This window comes from Mobula hypostoma, chromosome 5 (assembly GCF_963921235.1).
Source record: "Mobula hypostoma chromosome 5, sMobHyp1.1, whole genome shotgun sequence".
In the NCBI taxonomy this organism is placed as follows: Eukaryota; Metazoa; Chordata; class Chondrichthyes; order Myliobatiformes; family Myliobatidae; genus Mobula; species Mobula hypostoma.
Genome location: NC_086101.1, coordinates 31,308,815 through 31,322,755, shown reverse-complemented (window position 1 = coordinate 31,322,755; position 13,941 = coordinate 31,308,815).

The window sequence follows — 13,941 nt, the reverse complement described above, 5'->3', positions numbered from 1 at the left end:
TGGATTCAGACCATAGCCTCCATTCCTCTCCCATCCATGTACCTATCAAAACTTCTCTGAACTATTCCAATTGAGCCTGCATTTACCATTTCTGCAGGCAGCTCGTTCCACGTCCGCACCACCTTTCCTATAGCTCAAGCCCTTCAGTCCAGGCAACATCCTTGTGAATATTTTCTGCAGCCTTTCCAGATTAGTGACACCTTTGCTATAGCTGTGTGGCTAAAACTACAACGAATACTTGAAGCGAGGTCTGAGCAGCGACTTGTAGCTTGAGTCCCAAATCCTGTACTTCTTGCCCTGCCCAATGAAGGTCAGCGTGCTAAGTGGCTTCTTCATCACCTTATCTGCCTCTGTTGGCACCTTCAGGGAAATATGTCCCTGAATCCATAGGTCTCTCAGTTATACAACACTGTTCAAAGCTCTACTATGTGCTGTCCTGCTTAAATCTCATATTTTTCCAATATAAATTCCATCTGCCATTTGTTGGCCCACTTTCTAGTTGATCTAGATCCTGTTGTAATCTTAGACACCTTCTTCCCTGTACATTGCAGCACCATTTTTGGTGTCATCTGCAAACTTATTAACCAGTTTAAAAACGTTGTTATCCAAATCATTAATCTGGATGCAGAACTACAGAGGACCCAACATCTGTGGTCACAGGCCTCCAATCTGCGTAACAGCCCTCCATTACCACCTCCGTTTCCTTCCACAATGTCGTAAGCACCCGAGATCCCATGTAATCTAATCTTCCAGACAAGCCTGGCATGTGGGTCCTTAACCAAGGACCTATTAATGTCCAAATAGATAACATCTAGCATCCTGATCTTGTCACTCTTCTTCAACACCTCTTCGAAAGCTCTGAGGTTCTAGCTGTCCCTGGAGTTGTGGCCTCATTCATAGACGACATCTCTGTCAATCAGGCATTAAGTTTGCTGATGACACCGCTGTGGTCAAAGGTGGCGATGAATCAACATAAAGGAGGGAGACTGGAAATCTGGCTGAGTGGTGCCTCAGTAACAACCTCTCACTCAATTTCAGCAAGACCAAGGAGCTGATCATTGACTTTGGGAGGAGGAAATTGGAGGTCCAGTGCGCTTTGGTGGATCAAAGGGGGAGAAGAGCAACAACTTTAAATTCCTCTATGATATCATTTCAGAGGAACTTTCCTACACAGAAGTGCAATTACAATGAAAGCATGGCAGTGCCTTTTCTTAGAAGTTTAGATTCGGTTTGACATACTTCTATAGATGTGCGGTGGAGAGTATATTGACTGGTTGCATCACAGCTTAGCTTGGAAACACTAATTTCCTTCAATAAAAAATCCTACAAAAAGTAACAATATGGCTTAGTCCAGGGATGGCCAACCTATGGCGTATGCACCAGAAGTGGCGCATTGGACGATTAGAGGTGGCGCAATGAACAGTGAGAAAATGAGTTCTTATTCATAGCGGGTCCATCAGGAAAACCGTTGTGCATTGTTTGTGAAAACACTTTCTCACACAATAGAAGACATGATCTTAATAGACACTATAAAACACAACATCAGACTGAAATAGAAGGAAAACTGAAGCTAGTGCTTGGGTCTGAGTTACGGAAAGAATATGTGATTAAGAAAAAGGAAGAAATCAAAATAAGACAAAATATATTTATTAAAAGTCTCATTAAGGTAAGTGATGTTTATCTTGTTTCATATTAAATCAATATATCATGTAAAAATGCTAAATATGTCTATATTAACATATTTTTACAAGAATTGAATGGGGGTACTAGAGTTGTATGGCGCATCTGAACTCGTGCGTGAAAAAATTGACGCATGGAATGTAAAAGGTTGGCCACCCCGGCTTAGTCCTTCACTTCATCATGGGTAAAGCCCACCCCATCATTGAGCATGTCTACATGGAGTGTTGACCCACAGGAAAGCAGCATCCATCATCATGGACCCCCACCATCCAGATCAGGCTCTCTTCTCACTGCTTCATCAGGAAGAAAGTAAGGAGCCCCAGGACCCACACCAGCAGGTTCAGGGACATTTATTACCCCTCCACCCTCAGGCTCTTAAACCAGTGGGGATAACTTCACTCAACTTCTCTTACCCCATCACTGAACTGTTCCCACAGCCCATGGACTTGCTATCAAGGATTCCTCATCTCATGTTTCCAATATCTATTGCTTATTTATTTTATCATTATTATTTCTTTTTTTCTTTTGTATTTCACAGTTTGTTATCTTTTGCACTTTGATTGTTTGTTTGCCTGGTTGGATCTGGTCTTTCATTGAATCTATTATGGTTCTTAGATTTACTGAGTATACCCGCAGAAAACGAACCTCATGGTTGTATATGGTGACATATATGCACTTTGATAATAAATTTACTTTGAACTTTGAACTTACTTACATCTTTCCTGTATGTAGTGACTAATACTGCACACAATACTCCAAACTAGGCCTCACCAATGTCTTATACAATTTCAACATAACACCCCAACTCCTGTACTCAATACGTTGATCTATGAAGGCCAATGTATCAAAGACTTTCTTTATGACCTATCTACTTGTGACCACACTTTCAAGGGACTATGGACCTGCATTCCCAGATCCCTCTGTTCTACCACACTCCTCAGTGCCCTCCTCAGACCTACCCTAGTTGGTCCTCCCAAAGTGCAACACTTCGCACTTGTCTGCATTAAATTCTACCCGGCATATTTCAGCCCATTTTCTCAGCTAGTCCAGATCCCACTGCAATCTCTGATAGTCTTCCTCACTGTCCATACATCCCACCGCAGTTCTTATTGAGATGTTTTAGTTTTGTTTATTATGTACTGGAAAGTAATGCTGCAGCAAAGCAACAGATTTCACCACCAATTCAGTGATATTAAACCTGATTCTGATTTTGTGGCCACAATGGTGAACTTCTGTTCCATCAACTCAACTCCCCGGAGCTGCAGTCTGTCCCTGTAAAACCAGTTACTAAGGTTTCAGACAATGGGAATCAACAATAAGCTGGAAAATCCCCAGAAGTGAAATCAGGAACCAGGTCACAGTTACCACAGACTCCATGTGATGGTTCCCGCTTCCCTGCCAGTATTCGCCAATCATAGGCTGAGCCAACCTAGCATCATCGGTTGCTGGGTAAACCATACAGCTGGCCGTGCAGCTAAACTGCGGTGAGTGCAGGCTGACCCCCAGAGGCTGGTGGCGGGACTGCAGGTGGGCCACTGTCCCCTCTATTGCCCCAATCTGCGGGGCAACTAGGTCCTGATGAGGCCAATCATTCAAAGAGCCATAAAGCGTTATTAACACAGAGCTCAGGTGCAGCTAGTTTCCAATGGTCTGGTCCCCACACCCTGAAAATGCTATTTAGATCATAAGACTATAAGATATAGAAGCAGAATTAGGCCATCCTGCCAATCAATTCTGCACCATCGTTCTATCATGGTTGCTTTATCATCCCTCTCAACCCCATTCACCCACCTTCTCTCGTAACCGTGGGCACCATTACTAATCACAAATCTATCAACACCTGCTTTAAATATACCTAATGATTTGGCCTCCACAGCCATCTGTAGCAATGAATTCCACAGGTTCACCATGCTCTAGTGAAAGAAGTTGCTCCTTATCCCTGTTCTCAAGGGACAACCTTGTAATATGAGGCTGTTCCCTCTGGTCCTAGCTTCACCTACTATAGGAAACATCCCCTCCACATCCATTCCAACTAGGCCTTTCAATTTTCCTTAGCTTTCAATGAAATCCCTCCTCATTCTTCTAAACTTCTAAGCTGAGAGCCATCAGATGCTTCTCATTCACTAACCTTTTCATTCACGGAATCATACTCATCAACCTCCTCTGGACCTTCTCTAATGCCAGCTCATCCTTTACAAGGGGTCCAAAACTGCTCACAATGCTCCCAAGTACAGTCTGACCAATGTCCTGTAAAGCCTCAGTATTACATCCTTGCTTTTATATTCCAGTCCTCCTGAAATGAATGCTAACATTGATTTTCCTTCCTTACCACCAAATCAACCTTCAAGTTAACCTTGAGGGGATTCTACATGAGGGCTCCCATGTTCCTTTGCAGCTCTGATTTCTGAATGTGCACCCTGTTTAGAAAATAGTCTACACTTTTATTCCTTCTACCAACGTGCATGACCGTACACTTCCCTATGCTGTAATCCATCTGCCATTTATTTGTCCATTCTTTTAATCTGTCTAAATCCTTCTGCAGACTCATTGCCCCTCCACCTATAAACTTGGGCACAAAGCCATCAATCTAATGTTCAGCTAATGTTGTGCCTTTATTTCAGAAGGGTAACAGGCATAAAGCAGTGAGCGATGGGCTGCTGGCAGGAGTGTTATTGGAAGGGATTCTGAAGGACGGGATTGAAGGGAAATCCCAACGCTACCCAAACCCAAACCCTCTCCAGATCCCTGCTATTCACTGTGTATGTCATGTCCTGGTTTAAATTCCCAACCTGCAAGACCTCAAATGGAAAATTTAACTTTCTCTGTTGACCTTTATTCTTCTTCACTGTCCACCACACCAACAGTTTTGTTGCAATCCACAAACTTACTGATCACATCACGTATAGTACAATCTCATTAATATGTATGGGATTGCACAGTAGCATACAGTTAGTGTAAAGCACGGGCTGTAAGCAGTTTGTACGTTCTCCCCATGACCACATGGGTTTCATCTGGGTGCTCTGATTTCCGCCCACACTCCAAAGATGTAAGGGTTGGAGTTAGTAAGGGGCATGCTACAGAATGTTGGAGCCAGAAGCATGGCAACACTTGTGGGCTGCCCCCAGCACATCTAGGATGTAAGTAATGCATTTCACTGTATGTTTTGATGTACATGTGACAAACAAAGATAATCTTTAATCTCTCTAGCTCCCTGTACATGGTGACACACATAGAGTAGTGAAGAAGGCATTTAGCTTGCCTGCCTTAGACAGGGGTATTGAGGAAACATGTTGGAAGATCATGTAGCTGTACAAGACATTACTGAGGCCACACTTGGAAAATTGTGTGAAGGAATGACGTAGTGGGAGACGAAAGTGAATGCAACCCCCTAGGATGTTACCTGGAGTGGAGAGCTTCATTTATAAGGAGATACTGGACAGGCTTGGACTGTTTTCTTTGGACTGAAGGAGACTTTTAAGGACTTTTTAAATTCACGAGGGGCATAGAACAGGTCAATGGTCCAGACTTTTTCCCAGGTTAGGAGAGTCCAAGGCTAGAGGGCATAGGTGCACAATGAAAAAGGAAATATTGAAAGGGGGCCTGAGGGACAAGCTTTTCACACAGAGGGTGATGGGTCCATGGGATGAACTGCCAGAGGAAGTGCTTAAGAGCAATCTCTAAAAAAACATTTGGAACAGTTCATTGATAAGAAAATATAAAGGAATATGGCCAAATGCAGGCAAATGGCACTAGCTGAAAGACATCTTGGTCAGCATGAATAAGTTGGGCTGTAGGGCCTGTTTCTATGCTGTATGAGCTCAAGGCTCTATAGAAGGAGCTGTCTTTAGCAGTTCATATCTACAGTAACCACACGAATGTGGACAAGTCCCAAAATCCCCTCCACTAGTCTACAGTTCCCCGTTCCTTAATGTAACTTCTGCAATAATTTGTGGTTCCCTCTCATACTTCTGCTTTGGCCCCCGTCACACGATCTGTCCCGTCCCGTCCCCCGATGAAGTAAGCTGGAATCTGGAGGGACCCTGTGCAGGTTTTCACAAATAAAACAAAGTGAGGCTTTCTGTGTTTTATTGAACAGAACCTCAACAGAAAAGTGCGCTAAATATCTTCACATCATCATGTCACCACATCAGACCGGCCTTTTAAAGTGAAACACCAGCTAATGTCAGTGGTTGTGAATTATGTACGTTTCTCCCAATTATGTTCCCTACCCGGCCCCCCCCCCCCCCAGAATTCACTAAAACCGGCACTGTGAGCCTGTCTGGAACTCAGGTGAGCCGCCTGGCTCGGGTCCTGTGTTCGACAGGTAGAGGAACAGCAGCTGCCTCCAGCTCATTCAGTGCGTTGACACCCGCATGGTCATGTTGTAACGTCAGGGGCATGGCAGTGGGATACTCCAGACCTTGGTGGGCTGGTTTAAAGTGATCTACCAAAATACATTCAGGTTTACCGCTCTTGTCTATGATAAAAGTCTTTTCTCCCCATTCCTAAACTCGGAACAGGCCATCGTCAGGAGGCATGAGGGGATGTTGGTGCGCATCATGGAGAATGAAAACAAACGAGGCAAACGGGAACCCAAGGGTGCTGTACGGCCATGATGGGAGGTAGGAATAGGTGGAAAAGGAATTGAATTTGCTGAGGAGGGTGGAACACTTTTGAGAGGCCAATCAGGTGGTCGCAGCGTCAAGAATGAAATCATCAGGCACTTGTAATAGCTACCCGTATGCCAACTCTGTCACGGACGACTGCAGGTCCTCTTCTGGAGATGTTCTGAGCCCCCGCAGGACTCACAGGAGACAATCATCTGTCAGAGACGTCCTCAGAGCAGACTTTAAAGAGCGGTGACATCACTCGCATTGGCCTTTGGACTGCCGGTGATACACCGTGGTGTTATGTAGCCTAACGACAAGGCCCAGAGGTCTGAAATTAATTAGAGAGCACGGTCAGAAGAAATAGCAGATTGGGTGCCGAACTGAGCAACCCAGGCGCTGACGAATGCCCGAGTCACATCTGCAGCCATCATCGATGCTAGCAGGACGTCCTCTGACCAGCTGGTGGTACAGTCCACCATGGTAAGAAGGTGCGTGAAACCGCAGGAGGGGGGGATGAGGACCAACAAGGTGCACATTGTCGTGATCAAACTGTCACCAATGGCGCCTGAACATGATGTTTAGTTTTCGCCCGCTGGCACTCCACACAGGCTGCTGTCCAATCACACACGTCTTTTCTAAGGCCATGCCACACAAACTTTAGTGCAACCAGTTTCTGTGAGGCCTTCCAGCCCAGATGTGAGAGACCATGTGTAGAGTCAAAAATGGTCCGTCTCCAGTTTGTGGGCATGATGGAGCAAAGGCGACTATTTGAGACATCGCTCAGGAAAGAAGCCCCAGGTTCCCCGAACTTAATGGCAGCCAAATGCAGGCCCGTGACTGCTGTTCAGTAAGCCCGGACTTCTGGGTCAGTACTTGGTCGGCTGCCATGCCAGCACAGTCAACCCCCATGTGTACGGCCTCAGTGGCTGGCAGTGAGATGAATTATTTTTCCCTTGATATGTTATATATCAGTTGTGAACTCGGATACGTTGGCCAGTTGGTGTCACTACCGTGCAGACAAAGGTTCTGATATTTTGACCTTCATGTGTATGAGGGTTTTGTGGTCAATGAATGTTGCGAAATGGTGCCCTCGAGAAGAAAACAAAAATGGTGGACGGTCAGACAGAGACTGAGAAGCTCACGGTCAAATGCGCTGTACTTCGTTTCTGGCGGGATGGAGCTGACTGCTGAAGAAGATGAGCGGCTGCCACATGCCTCTGACCAACTATTCGTACACAACACCCACAGCATTGTCTGAGGCACCAGTAGTAATGTTAACGGGTGGTTTAGGGAATGGGTGCACCAGTACGGTCAAGTTGGAAAGAACTTGCTTGGTATCATCAAATGCTCTGGTCATGTCCACTGACCAGTCATGCATGTGATCAGGGCTATTGCCTCTAAGCACTGTACAGGGGAAGCACAAGTTCAGCAGCTCGCGGAATGAAGCGGTGAGAGAAATTCACCAGGCCTGTCATTTTTCAGTAGAGTGGGGCAGAGAGAAATCCATAATAATGGCTACTTTTGATGGGAGGGGTTTTGCACCTTCTGCAGAGATGCGACGGCCGAGAAAATCAACGGTTGACAACCCAAACTGGCATTTAGCAAAGTTAATAATCAACCAGTATCAACTTAAGTGCTTGAAAATTATGCAGAGACCAGATACATGTTTGGATTTGGAGAAGTGTGTCATCCAGGTTAACAAGAAGAAAGTCTAAGACTTTTGATGGAGAGTCGATCAGCTGTTGGAATGTCAGTGCTGCATTATTCAGTCCTAACGGCGTGTGCAGAAACTCGAAAAGGCCAAACAGGGTTATCACATCTGCTTTAGGAATGTCGTCCATGCACACAGGCACCTGATGGTAGTCCCTAACTAGATCAACTTCAGAAAAAAATAACTTTCTGGCTAAACATGTCGAAAATTCTTGGTTGTATGGGAACAGGTAATGATCGGGGTGGTGGCCTCATTAAGGCATCAGTAATCGCCACATGGGTGGCAATCACTGTGAGATTTAGGGAGCAGTTGGTGGGGTAAAGCCCAGGGGCTATGCGAATGGAGCACGATGCTGAGCCTTTCCACGTTGGCAAACTCAGCCTTCCCAGTTGCCAGCTTCTCTGGGTCCAGTCTACGCGTGTGGGCACAGATAGGCAGGCCAGTTATGGGAATGTGGTGCTTGACCCCATGTTTTGAGACTCAGTGGAGAATGTGGGATTAGTGAGATCTGGGAATTCACCCAGCAGTTGAGTAAACTCACATGTGGTGCTGCATGTGCTTGACAGAGTCGTAATGACCCAAAGACCTTGACATCCACAAGCCGGCAGGATCGGCTAACAGTCCTTGGACAGACAGGAAATCTGCACCGAGCGGAGGTCTAGCCTCTTTAGTCAGGACCAAGTCCCATGTGCAATGCACCAACTGAAGCAGAGTGTCACCCGTCGTCTGGATCCTGCTGCCATTGGCAGCTCCAGCAAGCTTCAGTGCTCTTTGCCTTCTCATCAACAGGCAATGCTGGTAGCACACTCACTCGAGCAGCCACGCCACACACCAAGTGTTGCCCTGAAAGGCTGGCTGTAAAGAACAGTAGGCCCACCCCGGCAGCTGGAACTCATCGTGTTCACAGACCCTTGATGTCCTGGTGTGCTGGCACTGTCGAAGCTGCAAGGCGGTTGGTACTTCTTAGCGTTCATACCAAAGCGTCCATGGTAAAAACACAGGCCTGGTGTTGGCTGTTTCGCAGCTGCGGGTCCTTATGTTGGGGGCCTTACTGACTGGGCTTCTTGAGGTAGAGAAAGGAGGAATGATGCACCACTGTCTGGCTACGTGTAGACTATCAGCCTTTTTAGCAAGCCCCCTATAGTCTTTAGTGAGGGCTATGCAAACTTGATCAGGAATTTGCTGCATGAAGAGTTCTTTAAAAATGCAACAAGGATGGTGATTTTCCAGGAGAGAGCATGTGTTTCATTAGCTCCAAAGGCTTACCATCATGAAGGCTGGGCAAGGTGATTGCACTCAGACTCTAATAGTCCAAAAGTCCTGAAAAGGTGAGTTTTCAGCGATCAGTATTTATCGTCTTCAGGCGGGTGTTCAGTCAGGCTCACCACTCTCGCAGCCATTGAGCTGCTGAGTGGTGCTACCTTGTAGCAGAATTTGGTGTCATCAGCGGTGATTCCTCACAGAGTGAATTTGGCCTCAGTTTATGCAAACCAAGCAACAGCATTTTGCTCCCAGAACTCCAGTGGTTTCACAGCGACCCCTGCTGGCCAACATGTTCAATTACTCTGGAATCGTCCCAGGGCATCAGGGTCACCAGTGTAGGCTTTCGCAAATAAAATGAAATGAGGCATTTTATATTTAATGAAACCCGTAACACATTTTATTGAACTTCAATACCACAGCGCAAAAGTGCACTAAACATCTTTACATCATAACATCATCATGTCAGTCCATGCCTCACAGGAAGTGTCACCCTGAACGGTCAGTGGTGGTGAATTATGTACGTTTCTCCCAATTATGTTACCCTACACCTGTCTCTCCCAGAGGTGAACACACACCTGGTGTAGATCATCACACACCATCCCCACGCTGTACTCGAGACCTAATGATCAGGTGAATGTTGAAGAAGGAGATGTTGTCAACCTAATGTGTTCAGCACTAGCCCCAGAAATGGGCAGGCTTCCTCGCAGGGGCTTGTGTTTACTGGCAACTCAGTGATGGGATGTTGCAGAGAGAGCTTCAGTGTGTGTTTGACCTGGTCGTTAGGTGTGATTTGCTCTCAAAGTTCAAACACAAACAAGAGAAAATCTCCAGATGCTGGAAATTGAAGCAACACACAAAAACTGCTGGAGGAACTCAGCAGGTCAGGTAGCATCAATGGAAAAGACTATAGTTGACATGAGTTCTGATGAAGGGTTTCTACCCCAAATGTCGACTGTACTCTTTTCCATAGATGCTGCCTGGCCTGCTGAGTTCCTCCAGCACTCTGTGTGTGTTGTCAAGGTTGCCTGATCTCCTCTCCTCCACCCCGGTAATCACTTGGGATATCTAATTCATTTGGGGATCCAAGATCGAGTGAGTCTGATGAGTTATGATGCACGTCCCTTAATAATGGAGGCAAAAGTATACCCAACACTACCTTTATCCTGATGACTACCTTCATATGTAGCTTCATCGTGCATGTGTAGACCGAACAAACATGAACATCTAGTGTTAGTGTGTTTGTTATGCTGCGGAAGATAGGTCTGTCCCCTCAACCATGTAATGCCCAGTCAGCTGGACATTGCCACACCACCTGCCCTTCGTGGAAGAGTTCTTCTGAGTAAACACCTTTGACCACAAGTCCATCTAGCAGAGATCAGCGCAGAATGTATTGTAGACTCTGTAGCAGAGGGTCATTGTGGATTCTGTGGGCAGGTTCCCCGGGCAAATATTCAAAACTTTAAGGATGAAGGCCTCCTTGCCAGGTCTGACCAATAAGCACAAAGACATCACTTGGCTGGTGGTAAGAGATGCCCTCCTAGTCAAATCCTTCCTCAACAGATAACATATCACTCCACCATATGCTGCCTTTGGGACAGTTGTGGTTGGGAAGAAACAGTCACATACCTCTTTGCAGACTGTGAATATGCTAAGAGGGTGTGGAGTCTGATTTAAGGGATGGTGTCCCAGTTCATCTGCAGCAGCTGTATAACAGAGCACTCTCTGATCTATAGTCTGTTCCATGGGACACTCACCAAGTCAGGCATCAGGTAGTGCCAGACAATCATCGATTCAGTGAAGGATGCCCTTTGGTTTGCCTGAAACTTTTTGGTCTTCCAGCACTGCCAAATGTCTGTGAAGGACTGTTGCCAAACGGCTCAGTCCAGGCTGAAGGAGAATGTCCTGAGAGGTGCACCGAAGTTCAGGTCAGCCAGTGCTAAGGCTTTGTGGTGAAGGACCACACCTTAGGCTCCGTCTGATACCACACACTGAGAGGCAGCTGTTGGGTGAGGAATGATGTAATATACTGACAAAGAATGGAAGGAGTTTTGTTTTTTCTGTACCTCTTCTATATATTTTTATCATGAATAAAGTCTATTTTTAAAATAATGAAAAATGAGGTCACAGGATGAAGCTATCCCATTGCACTTTGGGTTGTGCTGATGCCTACAATGTCCTAAATGTGGACTACTCAACTGCACAATTTGTGGAGGGGGACTGTGTTTGCACCCTCAACAGGACTTCAAAGGATAAACAGAGTTGACTTGCTTTCTCACAGGGTTAATTTTTTAAGAATATGTCCACTTCTTAAATATTTTCTTGATTTATAACTTCAGTTATAAAAAAATAGAAATATCTAAAAAGTCATGTTACAGTTTCAAAAAGAGCACTAATATGCACTATGTTGATGATAAATCTGATAATGATGAGAGTGACGAAGGACTGAATAACTTTAGGATTTAAAACGTGAAAAATGACAAGAAAGAAGCAATATGGCCAACAACGGAAGTGAACAACAAATTAATTAAAATGGAATTGGACACTGGTTCGGCTGTGGTTCCACAAAATGAGTTTGATCAGCAGTTCCAAGATACTGAACTAAAGCCTGCAGATATCCAATGAAGAACTTACACTGGAGAAAAAATAATTTCTGTTGGAGTGGCAATGAGAGGGGGTGCAGGAACAAGATATACCAACTAGTGGAGTGGTGTCATAGCAACAACCTTGCACTCAATGTCAGTTAGATGAAACAGCTGACTGTGGACTTCAAGAAGGGTAAGATGGAGGAAAACATACTAATCGTCATAGAAGGATTAGAAGTGGAGAGAGTGAGCAGTTTCAAGTTCCTGGTTGTCAAGATCTCTGAGGACCTAACCTGGTCCCAACATATTGATGCAGATATAAAGAAGGGCAAGACAGAGACTATACTTCGTTAGGAGTTTGCAGAGATTTGGTATGTCAACAAAAAAAACTTAAAAACCTATAGCTGTTACATGGAGATCATTCTGACAGGTTGCATCACTGTCTGTTTAGGCCAAATTACTATGAGGAGCATCTAGACAAATGAGTGCGGGAGAAAAGAGGACAGGAATTTGAACATTGTGGGATATAAAATAAGTAGAAGAAATATAGAGGGGGAAAGGAGGGATAGAATATGGTGCTTATATAAAGGCAAGAGTAAAAGGGATGGAGCTACGAGTGAAACAAAAACAGAATCCTTGTGGATGTTGTTGGAGGGAAGCAGAAGGAAATGGCTCTACCATCTGCAGTGTTGAACTTTGGCTGGGTGATGCTGGCTCCCCTTCCATGCCTTCATCACTGAAGGGAGTGGTGGGGGTGAAAGAATATCCCCCAAGGTTTAACTGCATTGGGGAGGGGGGGTATGGGTGGGCACTTTTCCCTATTTTGGTGTCATTGGCCAAGCAAAGGTATTGTGGAAATGACTGGTTTGGAAACAATACATTAGTTGGTTTAATGTATTTTAAAAAAGCTACATTAATGTTATTGCCTTAATCACACTAATTGATAGCTTGACTTAGGTGTTTTTGCTCTGTGTAAAGTGGTGTCTAACAATATTGTTCCACAAATGTGTGCTTTACTGTATTAAAGTCTATGTTAAAATGTGATGGGTGCAAGGATATGTTGTGAATTTACCCAGGGGCTTCACTGTTGTACATTTCAGACGAATATTGTGGCAGCAACTTCATATCACCACAGCTATCATATCAATGGTTGAATGTGAAATAATGTTATCCAGCACATTTCTGGTTTGCCACTGTAAGTATCAAAATAATCAGATTCAGATTTGTCACGTGTACATCCAGACATACAGTGGCATTAAGAACCATTACACCCAAGGATGTGCTGGGGGCAGCTTGCAACTGTCACCATACATTCCAGTGCCCACAGTGTTCAGTAGAACAACAACAACAAAATGATACAAGACAACGACAGCATAACAAACCCCTTTCCTACCCTCTCCACCAACCGTCCCACCCACTCACTCACACAGACAGACCTCCAATCCCTGCACAGTTCACCTCCGGACTTCCAGTCCTCGGGCCCAGACTCTCAGATCCGCACACATTGGACATCCAATTTCGGACTTTGCCCCGGGACTCACTGATCACAGGTTTGACCTTCAGGCCTAGACAGCAGGACTCACTGATCATGGGTTTGACCTTCGGGCCGAGACCACAGGACTCACTGATCATGGGTTTGACCTTCAGGCCTAGACCGCAGGACTCACTGATCATGGGTTTGACTTTCGGACCTAGACCGCAGGACTCACTTATCATGGGTTTGACTTTCGGGCCTAGAGCGCAGGACTCACTTATCATGGGTTTGACCTTCGGGCCTAGACCGCAGGACTCACTGATCATGGGTTTGACTTTCGGGCCTAGACCGCAGGACTCACTTATCATGGGTTTGACCTTCGGGCCTAGACCGCAGGACTCACTGATCATGGGTTTGACTTTTGAGACTCAACTTCCAGACTCACCTGGACCTCCAGCGAAGTGGGGTTGGTCACTGGTCCTTATGACTTCCACCCATAACTAGGAGTCACCACCCATAAAGTCCTTTCAACCACCAACCAGGGGATTGTTGATCTTCTCAGCACCTGCTGACTCAAAATCCAGAACTTAGTTTCTGATAGATAGCAAATAGGCCGGCTGG